Source organism: Bos grunniens, chromosome 26, assembly GCF_055505025.1.
Source record: "Bos grunniens cultivar Pamir isolate PY7600 chromosome 26, Bosgru_T2T1.0, whole genome shotgun sequence".
NCBI lineage: Eukaryota > Metazoa > Chordata > Mammalia > Artiodactyla > Bovidae > Bos > Bos grunniens.
In genome coordinates, this window is record NC_141190.1 from 15,876,194 (window position 1) to 15,892,692 (window position 16,499).

Below are 16,499 nucleotides of genomic sequence, written 5' to 3' on the forward strand. Positions count from 1 at the left end.
GCAGGTGTTGAACAGATTTGATAGAAGGCTGTAGTCTATTCATTTACAGTTAAAAGGAAAAAAAATTATGCATACCAATTTTGTTTCAGAAAAATATTTGACTAAAACATCTGAGGTTTTAACTGTATCTTAGAAAACTAAGAGAAAATAGAAATCATTTAGTCAATCTTATATGAAAATGGTTTCAGATAGTCTTAGTTTTATATTATACACTGAACTCTCATCCACTCATAGCAGAATTTGCTTTTGCTCTCTTATTAACATCTGTCAGTTTACCTGTGGACATTAATAGCTCATGAGCAGGGGCCAGTGAGGGAGCGGTGAGAGATACATAATAAGACGTTGATTAGGTCTTCCTTGCTGGTTCAGTGGTAAAGAATCCACCTGCCAATGCAGGAGATGTGTGTTCAATCCCTGATCCAGGAAGATCCCACAAGCTGCAGAGCAGCTAAGCCAGTGTACCACAACCACTGAAGCCCTCACACCCTGGAGCCCCTGCTCTGCAACAGGAGAAGCCACCACCATGAGAAGCCCACACACCACAGCTAGAGAGTAGCCCCCATCCACCACGACTAGAGCAAAGCCCGTGCGGCAACGAAGACCCAGCTCAGCCAGTAAACAAATCAGTAAATAGGTACACTCTCACCACAGCTAGAGAGTAGCCCCCATTCCCCACGACTAGAGCAAAGCCCATGCGGCAATGAAGAGCCAGTCAGCCAGTAAATAAATCAGTACATAAATGTTTTAAAGACATTACTTAAATATTTTAATTTAAATGCCACATTAAATGTAGGTGCCTCACAAAACCAAATGCCATTATCTGGAAATCATTGACTATGTGCCCATTAATATTAGTAAAATTGGCTAACCTTTCTACTGTGCTTATAAGCACTCTCACCTTATTTCATTTAACCCTACCATTCTGTAAGGGAGGTGTTGCTGACATGCCTGCTTGAAATTGAAGGAATAGAAGAGAGTAAGTAGTTGGCCCAGTATCACAGTTAGTAAATGTTAGAGCTGAGACGTGAACCTAGCACTTCTGACTCTGAGCACTTCCTACCCCCGCTCCACTGCATCAAGGAAAGAATATTTGTCCAGTCAGCACCCCAAAAGCATGATCTTGGTTTGTTTTGGGCTTTTGTCTTGTTTCGTCTAGTTTTGACATAAGATGTGCCACTTTCTAATACTTAAGTGACGTTTTTTATTTTTCAGTCTCTGTCATCTGTACCCAAGGCACTTTCGAAGTAAATATTTCTCTAAAGAGATTTCTTGAGCCAGATAAGAAGCATGTCTTTAACTCCTCTGAAGTGAAAGCTCACCCTCCCCCCACAAAGAAGCAAAGCTGGTGTTTAGTCCCCACTGGCTCCTGCCCTGGCTTCAGGGAACCCTTAAATTATCAGACCCCAAACAGGTCAGTTCCTTTTATAGAAACTGTCAACACCTGCCCAAACTTCTTTAACTGACTCTCCTGAAGAAAACAAGCAGAACTTTAGTCCACACAAAATCACTCTGAAGTCCTGCAGCCGTGTGGCACGGCCCCAGTCTCCAAATAAATCCCCTCTTCTGCTGGCCTGAAGCTCCCTCCAGTGTCTCCAAGTTTTGAATTTCTACAGCTCCTGTCCTTGGGTTTATGCCCATGCACTATTCATTGGGGTCCCCAACCCATAATCCTCCACACCAAAACTGGTGAGCAGCCATTGTCTCCCTTCCCAGAACACACATCCTGGCAGGATCTTCCTGGAAGGCTTCTTCCCACCTGCCTCCCTCCTCCCAGAACCAGAAAAAAACTTCTTTTTTTTTTTTTGGCCACACCACCAGGCCTGTGGGGTGTTACTTCCCCGACCAGGGATTGAACTTGTGTCCCCTGCATTGGAAGCATGGAATCTTAACCACCGCACCCCAGGGAAGTCCCTTTCCTAGGTCTTTTTGTTGTTTGCTTGTTTGTTTTTTCAGAGGAGACTTCTTGACTCTTCCTCAGACCTCTCCTGCCATCACTGAAGACAAGTAGCAACTCTACAAAATGTAATTTCTCCTTATCTTCCTTCCAGCCTCCCTTCTAGAATCCTGCCCCAAATCTCTGTGGGCAGGCAGCTGCCCACTGAGAGCTTCTCATTGTCCTGACTCTTCTTCCTTTTGTTCCTTGGGTTTTGGCCAGCCAGGACCGGCTGCCACTGTCTCTTAGGTTCCCTGAACCAGTATCTTCAGCAATTCTTCCAGTTCCCCTCCTCCTCTCTCCATCAGACCAGGTTAGCTCCTTGCTGGCATGTGCTGCTGCTTCACCTGGGGAAGCCTGCCTCTGCAGACCCATGGGTGGAGGGAGTGAGAGAGGGAGGGGACAGTGCATCAGATCCTCTTCTCAGAGATAGCAGAAACCCAGCAAATTGTGACTGCAGGACATCCTGAGGTCAGAGACCTGAGGTCTAGCCTCAGCACTGTCACTGCCAGCTGGATAACCCTGTTATCCAGTTCTCTGTTCTCTTGGGTTTCTTCATCTATGAAATATAGAAAGTGATCTAAATGACCTCTAAGGTCCTTTGATGTAGTTGTCATATTGTATAGTGGAACCACAGCTAAAAGCTGGTCTGCTCAGCTCTTTCCTCTGACCGCCTTGGCTATGAAATAATAATTGCCTGCATGCCTTAATCTCCTCATTATGGATTATAAGAAAAAAATCTTATTTGTGTATTGGTCTTAGAATTCCTACAACAATATATTGATTCTGAAATTTTGACACCTGTCACAAAACCACAGGCTGCCATTTCTGCCTATTTCTACCCCCTGAAGTCCACTCACACCTTGCAGCTTCTAGAGGTGGAAGGATGTGTTCTAAGGTTGAGCAGACTCAAGCCAAGGTCTTCAGAATTGCCAGGGGAGATGAGGCTACGAGGGCTCCAGGCTGCAGGAGCTCAAAGAGATACAATGCCAATATTCCAGGATTGCTTTAGGGAAAAATGACATGGTATAAAGAATTCCAGGCTTCCCGGGTGCCGCTAGTGGCAAAGAACCTGCCTGCCAATACAGGAGATGCAGGCTCGATTCCTGAGTCGATCCCCGAGTCGGGAAGATCCCCTGGAGGAGGCCATAGCAATCCACCCCAATATTCTTGCCTGGAGAATCCCATGGACAGAGTGGAGCCTGGTAAGCTACAGTCCATGGAGTCGCAAAGAGTCAGACATGACTGAAGTGACTTAATACCCATAAAGAATTTGGGAAACTCTGAATATTAGCCCCTTAGAGATTTACCATGCATGTTAGCATATTTAAAGGCCTAAGAAATCCTGTCGGTGAAGAAATCTTAATTATTCCCAGCATCTCCCAAACCTGAATGGCCCCAGACACTTTCTTCACAAAATAGTTACTATCTGATAGAACATGTCCCCAGAACACAGACTGGGACCCAATACCACAGAACCCGGCTGACCTGTCTCTCCCTGGGTCTTCCAAGCAGAAAGAAAACTACAGTTATTGAAATATTTACTAAGCACCTACTGTATGCAGAACAGCCCAAAATTGGCACAGAGTCTGCCTGTCAAGATTTCAAACTCTAAAGCTGCATAGGGGTAGGCAGACATGAAGAAGCATGCCAGGTGGCACACAGGGCGAAGTTCAGGTACAATGTGGAAGCGCTGCAGCCAGGCCCCGGGGCAGTAGTTTGCTTCCTGAAGTGAATTTCCACGTACTCAGCTGTCAGGCTCGAGTTCTCAGCTTTGTGCCACCGGGGTTGTTACCATTCACCCAGTGACATGACCTCATCGCAGGACAGTCGTTGTTTGTTTTCATAGATTAAGTGGTTGGAGACACACACCAAGTACTTTTATTTTGTGCTGGCATCCTAGAATTTCTGCCTTACGTGTACAGCTCTGTTGGGTTTTATTTGGAATTGGGATCTATCCTTTCCCTAGAAAAGATGACCCCCTTCTCACAAAGTGAGAAAGGTATTGAACTGGCCAGCGTCCCCTGATGCTGTTTAGCCCCACTCTGGACCAGTGCACCCAGTGTTCCTGGACAAAGGAGCCAGGGCTCTCAAGGCTGCTGCCCTTGCAGAACCTAGCTGTGACTCACTGCTGTTTTCTAAGCACTTCCCCTCCCACCAAAGCACATCCACGTGTCCCCATTTCCTCAGACAGCCCCCTCGCCACATCCTTCCTCTTCCCACCCATCCCTGCTGACTGTCCTTAGACTTTTGTTGATCTGTTCTCTTTTTTTTTTTTGGTCTCAATTTTTTTCTTACTCCCTTTCTGCCTTCCCTGTATCTCTCCTTTTTGGCCTCTTTAAAAGAAGCAAAGGATCATTCCTTCTGAGGGTTTGATCCATGGGAAGTCTCTCTCTGCTAAACAGAACAGAGAGGCTGGCACTGTAATTAAAAGGCCAATGTGGTTTCCTCAAAGAAACATCTTTGAAGAAGGAGCTGCTTTTTTTTTTTTCCATTATCTGCATTGCTTGACATTTATTGAGTATGTACTCTGCTCTAACCACCAGAGCCCTTTACATATATTTATTGTCTATTAGTTACCACACACCACTCTTGTGGCAGGATATTTTATGGGTGAAAAATTGAATCTCAGGGAAGGTAATAAACTTGTTCAAGGTCACAGAAATAGTGAAAAGTAGTGCCAAGAGGTGAACCTACATTTCTTTGGCTCCAAATCCTGTGTTCTCCCTTCTCTCTCTCACCTCCCATTAAAACAGGGAAGCTAAAATGACAGAATTCTGGTTTTCATCAGATTTATTCCTTAGCAAGTTTCATTCACAGAAGCTCACCCCTACGCACATGTACAGCACAGAGAGCAGATTCCACTACCTTCCTCTTAATGATCTATTATATCTACCAGGGCCAGCAGGGAGGATGTAATGGATCTTGGTGGGATGCTAATATCCTTTGTTTCTTCACACAGATTTGTCTTTAGAGGAACATAGGCAAACACATGCAAATGATTTTATTCCCTTACAATTTCTCCTTCCTGCTTGATCACTGGTATCAGTTTAACTGTTGATCTCCTGTTACCCGCTTACCATCCACCTTGCAGTCAGCAAACATTTGCCATTGGGTCCTAGGGGTGAAACAGTGACTTGTGGGGCTCATTCTTCCTTTCCTGTGACAGGAATCCACCTGCCCTGGGGTCCAGAGTGGTTCACAGCAGGTCTCAGAACCTCTGGGCCTGCTCAGTGGCCCGAGAAGACAACCTTCTCTCTCCCTTCTCCAAGCAGTGTGGCCTGTGGCCAGTGAGTTTCCCACTGGGGGACTTAGGTAACCAGGGAGGCCATTTCCTGTCCACCACTCAGAGCAGCTCAGAATGGGGCCACTCCTGTGGTGGCAGCAGCTCAGGAAGAGGTTTCTTAGGGCATCTCCTGACACTTTCTCAGACCTCTGCCCGGGACACCTCGCTGCCCCCAGGAGTGAGCTCAGGGATGGAACCTCTTGCAGGGCTTCTCTCACTTCAAACTCACGCTTGTCGGAGAAAACTTAGAACTTTACACGGGTGACAGAGCAGGAACCTCGGGGAGCTGGCAAGCCACTGCACCACATTCTCTGTGACCTATCAGGACGCCAACATCCTATTTCTACAGGAGATGAGACGCAACTGCTCAGATCTGGAGCGGAGCTTTGCATAGCCTGTGTAAAGGCATTTCTTCGGTCAGTAGTATCAGGGCCCTCGTCAGGAGTAAAAGTTGGTCCTCTTTAGTCTAATGCTCAAGAGAAAATGGAAAAGAATAAAGCACGTAGTTTAAAAGCACAGGCTTTTGATTTGTCTTGTTCCTAGTTTACAGGTGGTGTCACCTTGGACTGGCTAGCTCAGCCACTTTGAACCTCAGTTTCCCCATCTGTAAAATGGAAACACTGTTAGTACCAGCTGTCTAGAGCTGAGGGGATTAAATGGAATAAGCAGTGTCCCTCTCATAGCACACGACCAGTACTTTGAAGCTATTGTTACTGTAAGTATTATTATTAAAATCATACAAAGAGGAAAAGAAATTGATTCATAAGTGATCCTGCAATAGGATCAGGATAGTGTGGAGCTGACATCTCATGTCAAGATGTTTTATGTAAACTGTTACTCTTGGGGTTTTTTTTATTAATTGATGGATTTGGCTGCACTGGGCCTTAGTTGCGCATGCAGGATCATCCCTGTTACTTGGGATCTTTCGTTGTGGCACACAGACTCTCTAGGTGTGGCCTGTAGACTCCAGAGCGAGTGGGCTTCAGTAGTAGTAGAGCACGGGCTTAGTTGCTCCACGATGTGTGGGATCTTAGTTCCCCAACCAGGTATCAAACCCTCATCCTCTGCATTGGAAGGTGGATTCTTAACCACTGGTGAGTGGTAATCCCATTATTAAAATGGGATGAAATTAAAAAGACCCTGTTCCAGGACAACGATAATACTTTTACAAAAGGAGAGAATATGCATAAAATGAGGCTTATTCCTGAATAGTTTTTAAAAACTGTTTTCTGAATGAATGATCCATTCAGCTGTAGTAAGAGAGAAGAGGGTAACATAGCCTGCACAGCCATTATAATTCTCTGTAGACCATTTAAATAGAAATGGCATTTGCATCTTTAAGTCAAAGTATGTCCAACGGTTGATTTTAAAATAGTAACTGTCCATGCAAAGGAATGAAATCTTGTCATTTGTGGAGAATGTGAATGGACCTCAAGGGTGTTATACTAAGTGAAATAAATCGGAGGAAGAGAACTACCTTGTGGTTTCACTTATATGTGGTATTTAAATCACACAAAACAAAACAAAAACAAAGCTCATAGATGCAGAGAACAGTTTGCTGGTTGCCAGAGGTCAGTGAAGGCTGGGAGGGGAATGACTGAAGGGGTCAAAATGTACAAATTTACAGTTATAAAATAATGAAGTCACGAAGACATTATATATATATATATTATATATATATAATATATATAATGGTAATCAACATGTTATCATTAATAACACCGTATTGCATTTTTAAAAGTTGCTAGTGTCAGACTTTATTTTTTGGGGCTCCAAAATCACTGCAGATGGTGACTGCAGCCATGAAATTAAAAGACGCTTACTCCTTGGAAGGAAAGTTATGTCCAACCTAGATAGCATATTCAAAAGCAGAGACATTACATTGCCAACAAAGGTCCATCTAGTCAAGGCTATGGTTTTTCCAGTGGTCATGTTTGGATGTGAGAGTTGGACTGTGAAGAAGGCTGAGTGCCGAAGAATTGATGCTTTTGAACTGTGGTGTTGGAGAAGACTCTTGAGAGTCCCTTGGACTGCAAGGAGATCCAACCAGTCCATTCTGAAGGAGATCAGCCCTGGGATTTCTTTGGAAGGAATGATGCTAAAGCTGAAACTCGAGTACTTTGGCCACCTCATGTGAAGAGTTGACTCATTGGAAAAGACTCTGATGCTGGGAGGGATTGGGGGCAGGAGGAGAAGGGGACGACAGAAGATGAGATGGCTGGATGGCGTCACTGACTCGATGGACGTGAGTCTGAGTGAACTCTGGGAGTTGGTGATAGACAGGGAGGCCTGGCGTGCTGTGATTCAGGGGTCACAAAGAGTCGGACACAACTGAGTGACTGATCTGATCTGATCTGCACTTGGGGACAAGCCCTTCTTAAGGCTACTACAGGTTCTTCCTGATCTAGCCTTGGATTCCTTCCTTCCATGGAGTTAGGAACTGAGACTTAGAGACTCCTCTCCCTGGATGTCTGTGCTCTGCTTCCTGGAACTCAGATAGCGGTACCAATAGTGGTTATAGAAGCGGCAGGTGGCCGCAGTACTCCACTTCTGTTGAGCCCTTAACTACACACTGAGCACCACGTTGAGGTCCTAGGTATAGTCTCCAGGTTCATCCTGATGACAATTTTGTGGGGTAAATATTGTTATTACCCTTTCCTGGAAAAGAAATGGAATCTCCGAGAGGGTAGATTGCTTGCCTCGGGGACCCGCACAGAGGGACAGTGGGGCTGGGAGGTGAAGACAGGTCCACTCCGAGGCCCGTGCTCCTCACCACTGAGCCATCCCATCTCCTGCCGGCTCCGAGTTCTGAGTTCCAAATGGGTCAGAGCTCCAGCTCCAGGTGCTGTCACAGAGGTGGTGAATTAGGGTACTGGACGGGTACTACAGAAGTGATGCTTCCTGACTCGAGGCTCAGGGGCCCAGAAAGGGACACTGAATCCCAGGGAAAGCTCTCAACTAAAGTGCATTTGAGAATGCAGATTTCTGATCTGCAGATCTGGAGAGTCTGGTTTCTAGGTCTGAGTGGGGCCTTGTAATCTGTATTTGAATAAACACCCTAAAGATTCTGATGCAGATGTGCCATGTTGTGAAGAGTGCTGCCTAGGCAGGGATGTGTGTGTGTGTGTGTGTATGTGTGTGTGTGTGTGTGTGTGTGTTACCTGCATGTGGATGCCAATTGCCCTAGTTCAAGGGTTGTTCTAATAAAGCTCTGTAGAGGGTGGATAAAGATATGCACCACACACAATCCACTTCAGAGGAGCTTTTCTAGACAGACTTCGTGGCCTTCTTTAGACTTTACCATTTGAGCCTGGACTTTGCAGTGAAGGTGACCAGATACCCACTACAAAGGATCATCTTTCTACAAAAACTTCTGCTCAGGATATTCAAAAAAAGTTTTTGGCAGGAAGTCATCGGTCCCCCTTTTCTGGACCTGGGAACAGCAGTAGGAAGTGTTTAGGCCTTTTCCCAAATATAATCTCTGACCATTTGAAGGCTGAGAATCCTCTCTGCCCATGGCCTCCTGGGACTCTGAGTGGCCTGCCTGCCGGTCAGGGGCACCGAACATCCCCACACTGGGGATGTGGGAAAGATGGTCTCTGCCCTGGAGGTCTGGGTGGGGGTGCGGGGGGAGACAGAAGAGATCCATGTGAAAGAGTCAGGCACACAAATATAACAAAAATAAGCCAGAGGCAAACGTGTGCTGCTGTGAGAATCCAAGTGCAGACGTGACACTGGACTCAAGGTCCAACATCCAGTGAAGGGAAGCCGGAGGAGGCTGTGTGTGAGGCGCTAGGTGAGCCGTCAGAACGGCCTTCCCAGGGAGGTCACACGCATTCACACGTGACTGCCCTCGAGCATCTGGAGTGGGCTGTGCTGCTGGTGAGCACAACAGCCCCCAAGTCAGCCTTTTGGGGAACACAGTGCTGACAGCGCAAGGGGTCTGGGGCACCACCTAGCACAGAGCGCGTGGACCCTGCCCACGTGGGAAGTCAGGCGAGCCTTCCCAAGGTAGTGAGGCTTTCATCAGGTTCCTGAACACAGCCCTGCCCCTGACTTTAGGGGAGTCGGGATGAAATACAAAGAAAGGCCCCAGACCCCAGCCTGTGGCCTGCCCACCTCCCCTTCCATCCCGGCTCGTAAGCCTGTAGCATGTGGACACCTCGGGCCCAGTGTAAGCTCTGTCCATATACTACCTGCTCTTGGCCAGCCTTCAGGCCTACTGTTGTGACTGACCCTCAGGGGGACTGATCCAAATATCAGTCCCTTGCCATCCTAGAAGTGGGGTGCTTAAACAGGGGATTGGGAATACTGGTCTACAGGGGTGAGTGATCTGGTGGTGGGCTGACACGTTCCCTCTGGCCCACAGGCTTCTTATTCTATTGGAGGGAAGGCGGGACACAGCTGAATGAGGACCAACCTGGGCCTCTATAGCTTGGGGCATGGGCAGGGTGCCTGGCTACAGGCCTAAGCATGGTTCTGCCTAGAGGATGAGTCAATGATAGCTAAAGCAGAGGTGGAGGGATGGGAACAGGGTACCTTCCCATAGGAGGAACAACCAGTGCAAGCTCCCTAAGATGGGAAAAGCTTGGTTCACCTCCCCAAGAGCACCTCCCCAAGCACCTTGGGGAGAGCCAAGGTGAGACTGGAGAACAGACTGGGGCCTCCAGGGCCAGGGTAAGGACTCAGCTTTACAAAGGACATAGGCAAGGCGTGGTGGGCCAGGGAAAGGTCACGTTGAATGGAGCAAGAACATTCCTCTCAAACTGAGCTTATATGATGCCAGTAAGGTGTTTGATGTGGGGAGAGAGAGCAAGTTGATCAGTCTGTGGGCCTCAGAATACTGAGAAAGGCCTGAGAAGGAAGGAAAATAAAACAGTTATAGAGGAGCTGTAGCCATGTAGAAAGGGGTCAGGATTGTCAGGGTAAGCACAGAGCCTCTGGGAGGAACACTGAAGAACAGGGCTAGGGGCCAGGTTCTCTCTCTGTGCTGTGCTGACCATTGCAGTGAGGCAAAATAATCTGCCACATATAACACCTTTCTGCTCTAGGACTGTTCCCTGTGTTTGAGTCATAGTACTGTACACATGCGATCTTTTTGTGGTTTTCTGTGTGGTTTCCTGAAAGTCTTTATGGATTGGAAACACATTCCTTCGTCCACTTAGTAAATATGGCCATGTTTATGCTATGGTCTACATTTTACAGTCATCACTGAATCCTTGTTTTCTTTTTGCGTCATTTTATTTATTTATTTATTTATTTTGGTTTGGTTAGCCAGTAGTTTTTTTATTTTTTTTATTTTTTTATTTTTAAACTTTACAATATTGTATTAGTTTTGCCAAATATCGAAATGAATCCGCCACAGGTATACCCACGTTCCCCATCTTGAACCCTCCTCCCTCCTCCCTCCCCTCCCCTCCCTCTGGGTCATCCCAGTGCACCAGCCCCAAGCATCCAGTACCGTGCATCGAACCTGGACTGGCGACTCATTTCATACATGATATTATACATGCTTCAATGCTATTCTCCCAAATCTCCCCACCCTCTCCCTCTCCCACAGAGTCCATTTTTGCGTCATTTTAGAATTTGCTTTTTTTAGAATTAGTGGTGGCACTCTTGCTAGTTAATGCTTCTGAAATTATTAATACATTGCTGCTAAGTCACTTCAGTCGTGTCCAACTCTGCGACCCCATGGACGGCAGTCCACCAGGCTCCGCCCACCCTGGGATTCTCCAGGCAAGAACACTGGAGTGGGTTGCCATTTCCTTCTCCAATGCATGAAAGTGAAAAGTGAAAGTGAAGTCACTCAGTCGTGTCCGACTCCTAGCGACCCCATGGACTACAGCCTACCAGGCTCCTCCGTCCATGGGATTTTCCAGGCACAAGTACTGGAGTGGGGTGCCATTGCCTTCTCCGATTAATACATTAGGCCACAGTAAGAATTGTTCCCGAAGTCTGTAGGCAGATGTTATGTATGTGTGTGTGCATGTGTTTATGATAGCAATGCTTACATAATCTCAATAACCAAGCCCTAGGGACTCACACTTGGAGATGGAACAGTTGGTTTAAATTAGGTTTCCATGTGAAATACGGTATCACTATTTTTTTCCTAGCATTGTGGGAAAGTATATGGAAAATAATTTGACTGATAGGAAATAAATCTGGATGTGTGGTCAGGACTGAGGCACAAACCACATGATGGTCAGTGCCTGCTCTGTGAAGCAGGTCTCTCCAGGGGAAGATGTGTTAACCCTTTCAGGTCACAGCACTGAGAAGTCGCTGTGTGGTACCAAAATAGCCTGAAAGAACAGTGACTTTGCAGAAACACTGATTCTCCATCCATTTCAACAGGAAAGGAGCTAAAGCCATAGAAAAATACAGCCAGAGTCCTCAAGAATTAATGCATTAGGTGTCTTTGAAGAACAACTTTAAATGTTTAAGTATTTCATCTTTATTTTAAGGAGATGGATTTGAATGTCTAGCTCAAGGAGTCAATGACGTTGTGATTCTGAGTGTTTTCTGATGACTTCTTTTGGCAGGATTGTTGTTGTTGCTGTTCAGTCACTCAGTCGTGTCCTGTCTAACTCTTTTTGACCTCATGGTCTGCATCACGCCAGGGTTCCCTGACCTTCACTATCACCCGGAGTTTGTGCAAACTCACAACCCTTGAGTTGATGATGTCATCCAACCATCTCATCCTCTGTCACCCTCTTCTCTTCCTGGCTGCAATCTTTCCCAGCATCAGGGTCTTTGAGTCAGCTCTTTGCATCAGGTGGACAGGGCTTATCAAAAGCTGATCACATCAGCAGAAGAATTGATTGAAAACTTTACAACACTCAGTCTCTATTGGCAATATAATGTCTTGGTCTAGAGAGCCAGAGTTCCACAAAAGTGACTGGTAACTGGGTAAGTAGGGAAAGGGGCAAGGCCGAGAAGCAGTGAGCCAGGGATTGCTCACAGCTGCAGGAGAGGGGTTGGCTCTGGGAATCCCAGAGGTCTCCTGTGCTCCCAGAGGAGTCCCAGGAGACCAAATGAAAGGTTATCTCTTTCCCAAGAGCCTCTTAATTCTTTTCAGGATGGTCTGGACTCTGGCTCATCCTAGGGGTCTGATTCCAGATCTGTTCCCTGACATCTCACGAGAGCTCAGCTAAATCTGAGCAGGTGGAGAGTGATGGTGCCTGCTGAGAGCCTATTGGGCTGGAGCTGGGCTCCGGGCTAGCAGGTGGCCCATCACTTTCTGCTTCAGCCAATTTCAGAAAAGAAGAGACAGATTATTACTGCAGTGCTCCTGACTGGTACCAGATTATAACCCTGTGCTAGCATGGAAACTCTCTGTTGCTGTTTCCTACTTGTTTCTGTACAGGGAAAGGAAAGATGTATTTAGAACTGATCTCTTCTGTTTGTTTGGTTTTTTTTTTCTTCATTTTTTAATTCATGTTTTGATATTCTTCTTGGTACCTTCTCCTTTGATTCCATCTCTGTCTTCAAGTGTGCATCTCTTATTGAGTGCTTAGAAGGACCTACCAGTGCCAAGTTTACCAAAACTAACTTCCCTTCATCAGAGGAAAGAGCACCAGCCTGGGAGTCCTAGTTTTGACATCCATAAGAATTGTGACGTTGGCAAGTCAATTTCTCCCACGAGCCTTGGATTCTTGATCTGGAAGAAAGAGGTTGGGCTGCCCTCTGTGGTTGCTGCCAGCACTAAATGCCATTCATTCCTCTCATTTTATTTGGAGGAAAGAAGGCAGAGAAGTGTTCCCTTAGACCTTGAAATTTTCCCCCTGTAACCTTCTCAGTTCAGGCTTCACTCTCACTCAAGTCAGAGAAGTGAGTTGCTCCCCAGGTTTCGGCACTGTTGCTGAACCAAGTAAAATTAGTGGACCGTGGCAGGGGTGGGGGTGGGGGATCAAGGTTAAGACCAAGGCTTTGATCTACTATCAACTGAACTTATCAGCCCAGACCTTAACCAAGATGGAGAAAGTAACTTAAGTGAACATTAGTGTCAGAGCACCAAAGCATAGGTAGCAGCAAAATAATCTTAGAGATTAAGCAAAGGATTTTGAGGCTGCATACCATAGAGGGGGGACTTTGATAGTAGATTATTATTAAGTGTTCTACTCCACTTGCTCTGGTCGTAGCAAATACCTTCTTCCAACAACACAAGAGAAGACTCTACACATGGACATCACCATCAATACCAAAATCAGATTGATTATATTCTTTGCAGCCGAAGATGGAGAAGCTCTATACAGTCAGCAAAAACAAGACCAGGAGTTGACTGTGGCTCAGACAATGAACTCCTTATTGCCAAATTCAGACTTAAATTGAAGACAGTAGGGAAAACCACAAGACCATTCAGGTATGACCTAAATCAAATCCCTTATGATTATACAGGAAAAGTGACAAATATATTCAAGGGATTATATCTGATAGACAGATTGCCTGAAGAACTGTGGACAGAGGTTCGTGACATTGTACAGGAGGCAGTGATCAAGATCATCCCCAAGAAAAAGAAATGCAAAAAGGCAAAGTCGTTGTCTGAGGAGGCCTTACAAATAGCTGAGAAGAGAAGAGAAGTTATGAGGCAAAGGAGAAAAGGAAAGATATACCCATTTGAATGCAGAGTTCCCGAGAACAGCAAGGAGCGATAAGAAAGCCTACCTCAGTGATCAATGCAAAGAAATAGAGGAAAACAATAGAATGGGAAAGACTAGAGATCTCTTCAAGAAAATTAGAGATACCTAAGGGAACATTTCATGCAAAGATGGGCTCAATAAAGGACAGAAATTGTATGGACCTAACAGAAGCATAAGATATTAAGAAGAGGTGGCAAGAATACACAGAAGAACTATACAAAAAAGGTCTTCATGACCCAGATAACCACAATGGTGTGATCACTCACCTAGAGCCAGACCTCCTGGAGTGCAAAGTCAAGTGGGCCTTAGGAAGCATCACTACAAACAAAGCAAGTGGAGGTGATGGAATTCCAGTTGAACTATTTCAAATCCTAAAAGGTGATGCTGTGAAAGTGCTACACTCAATATGCCAGCAAATTTGGATAACTCAACAGTGGCCAAAGGACTAGAAAAGGTCAGTTTTCATTCCAATCCCAAAGAAAGGCAATGCCAAAGAATGTTCGAACTATTGCACAATTGCACTCATCTCACACACTAGCAAAATAATACCCCAAATTCTCCAAGCCAGGCTTCAACAGTCCGTAAACCATGAACTTCCAGATGTTCAAGCTGGATTTAGAAAAGGCAGAGGAACCAGAGACCAAATTGCCAACATCCGTTGGATCATCGAAAAAGCAGGAGAGTTCCAGAAAAACATCTACTTCTGCTTTATTGATTACACCAAAGCATTTGACCATTTGGATCACAATAAACTGTGGAAAATTCTTAAAGAGATGGGAATGCCAGACCACCTTGCCTGCCTCCTGAGAAATCTGTATGCAGGTCAAGAAGCAACAGTTAGAACCAGACATGGAACAACAGACTGGTTCCAAATCAGGAAAGGAGTACGTCAAGGCTGTATATTGTCACCCTGCTTATTTAACTTATATGCAGAGTACATCATATGAAATGCCGGGCTGGATGAAGCACAAGCTGGAATCAAGATTGCTGGGAGAAATATCAATAACCTCAGATATTCAGATGATACCACCCTTATGGCAGAAAGTGAAGAAGAACTAAAGAGCCTTTTAATGAAAGTGAAAGAGGAGAGTGAAAAAATTGGTTTAAAGCTCAACATTCAGGAAACTAAGATCATGGCATCTGGTCCTATCACTTCATGGCAAATAGATGGGGAAAGAATGGAAACAGTGTCACACTTTATTTTGGGGGGCTCCAAAATCACTGCAGATGGTGACTGCAGCCATGAAAGTAAAAGACGCTTGTTCCTTGGAAGAAAAGCTATGACCAACCTAGACAGCATATTAAAAAGCAGAGACTACTTTGCCAACAAAGGTCAGTCTAGTCAAAGCTATGGTTTTTCCAGTAGTCATGTATGGATATGAGAGTTGGACTATAAAGAAAGCTGAGCACCAAAGAATTGATGCTTTTGAACTGTGTTGTTGAAGAAGACTCTTGAGAGTCTCTTGGACTGCAAGGAGATCAAACCAGTTAATCCTAAATGAAATCATTCCTGAATACTCATTGGAAGGATTATGCTGAAGCTGAAACTCCAATACTTTGGCCACCCGATATGAAGAACTGACTCATTGGAAAATATTCTGATGCTGGGAAAGATTGAAGGTGGGAGGAGAAGGGAGGACAGAGGATGAGATGGTTGGATGGCATCACCGACTAGATGGACATGAGTGTGAGTAAGCTCTGGGAGTTGATGATGGACAGGGAAGCCTGGCATGCTGCAGTCCATAGGGTCGAAAAGACTCGGACAGAGCTACTGAACTGAACTGAATTGATACTCCAGTCTGTGTAGTAGAAAGGCAAATCACATTAGACTAAATTTAAGCCTAGAGGAGAACAGTATCTACATTAGGTGTTTAGTGAATAGTTAATAGTGACACTTTGGGGACACATATTTCATTTTTCATGTGTGCGTGCTCAATTGTGTTCAACCCTTTGCTACCCCATAAACTGTAGCCTGCCAGGCTCCTCTCTCAGTGTGATTTTTCAGGCAAGAATACTGGAGTGGGTTGCCATTTCCTCAAGGGATCTTCCCGTAACCTGCATCTCTTGTATCTCCTGCTTGGCTAAGATGGATTCTTTACCTCTGAGCCACCAGGGGCACACACCTCAGTTCAGTTTCAGGCTTTGCCACCTATTGGTTGGGAACTTTGAGCAAGTCTCTTAGGCTCTCTGTCCTTCAGTTTCCTCATCTATAAAATGAGCATAATTATGGTTCCTGACTCTTAGGATTGTTGTGAGAGATACATGAGTTAACATATATGAAGTGCTTAGAACAGTAACATAAGTGCTATGTTGGTTCTATTATTTAGTCATTTGAGGAGCATAATAAATAATGCATTTGTGTAAGATAGTTCAAAAAGTTTTTTGTGTTTTTTCGTTTAATATTATGCATTGTACTCTTTGACAAATGGACTTTTGTTCATGTGCTAAGTGCTTTCTTGCTCCATCAGTCAAATACATTTAAATCCTCATTACCTTTAGGCCTTGTTTTACTATGGTCTCATGGAATGCCTGGAAAATCCCATGGATGGAGGAGCCTGGTGGGCTGCAGTCCATAGGGTCGCTAAGAGTCGGGCACGACTGAGCGACTTCCCTTTCACTTTTCACTTTCATGCATTGGAGAAGG

At 45.4% G+C, this 16,499-nt stretch overlaps 1 protein-coding gene across 6 annotated transcripts in view; it reads left to right on the forward strand.

Moving 5' to 3' along the window:
- PLCE1 (phospholipase C epsilon 1) overlaps positions 1-16,499 on the forward strand; it is a 372,153-nt gene that overhangs the window by 249,272 nt on the left and 106,382 nt on the right. The gene's annotated exons all lie outside the window — the stretch shown is intronic.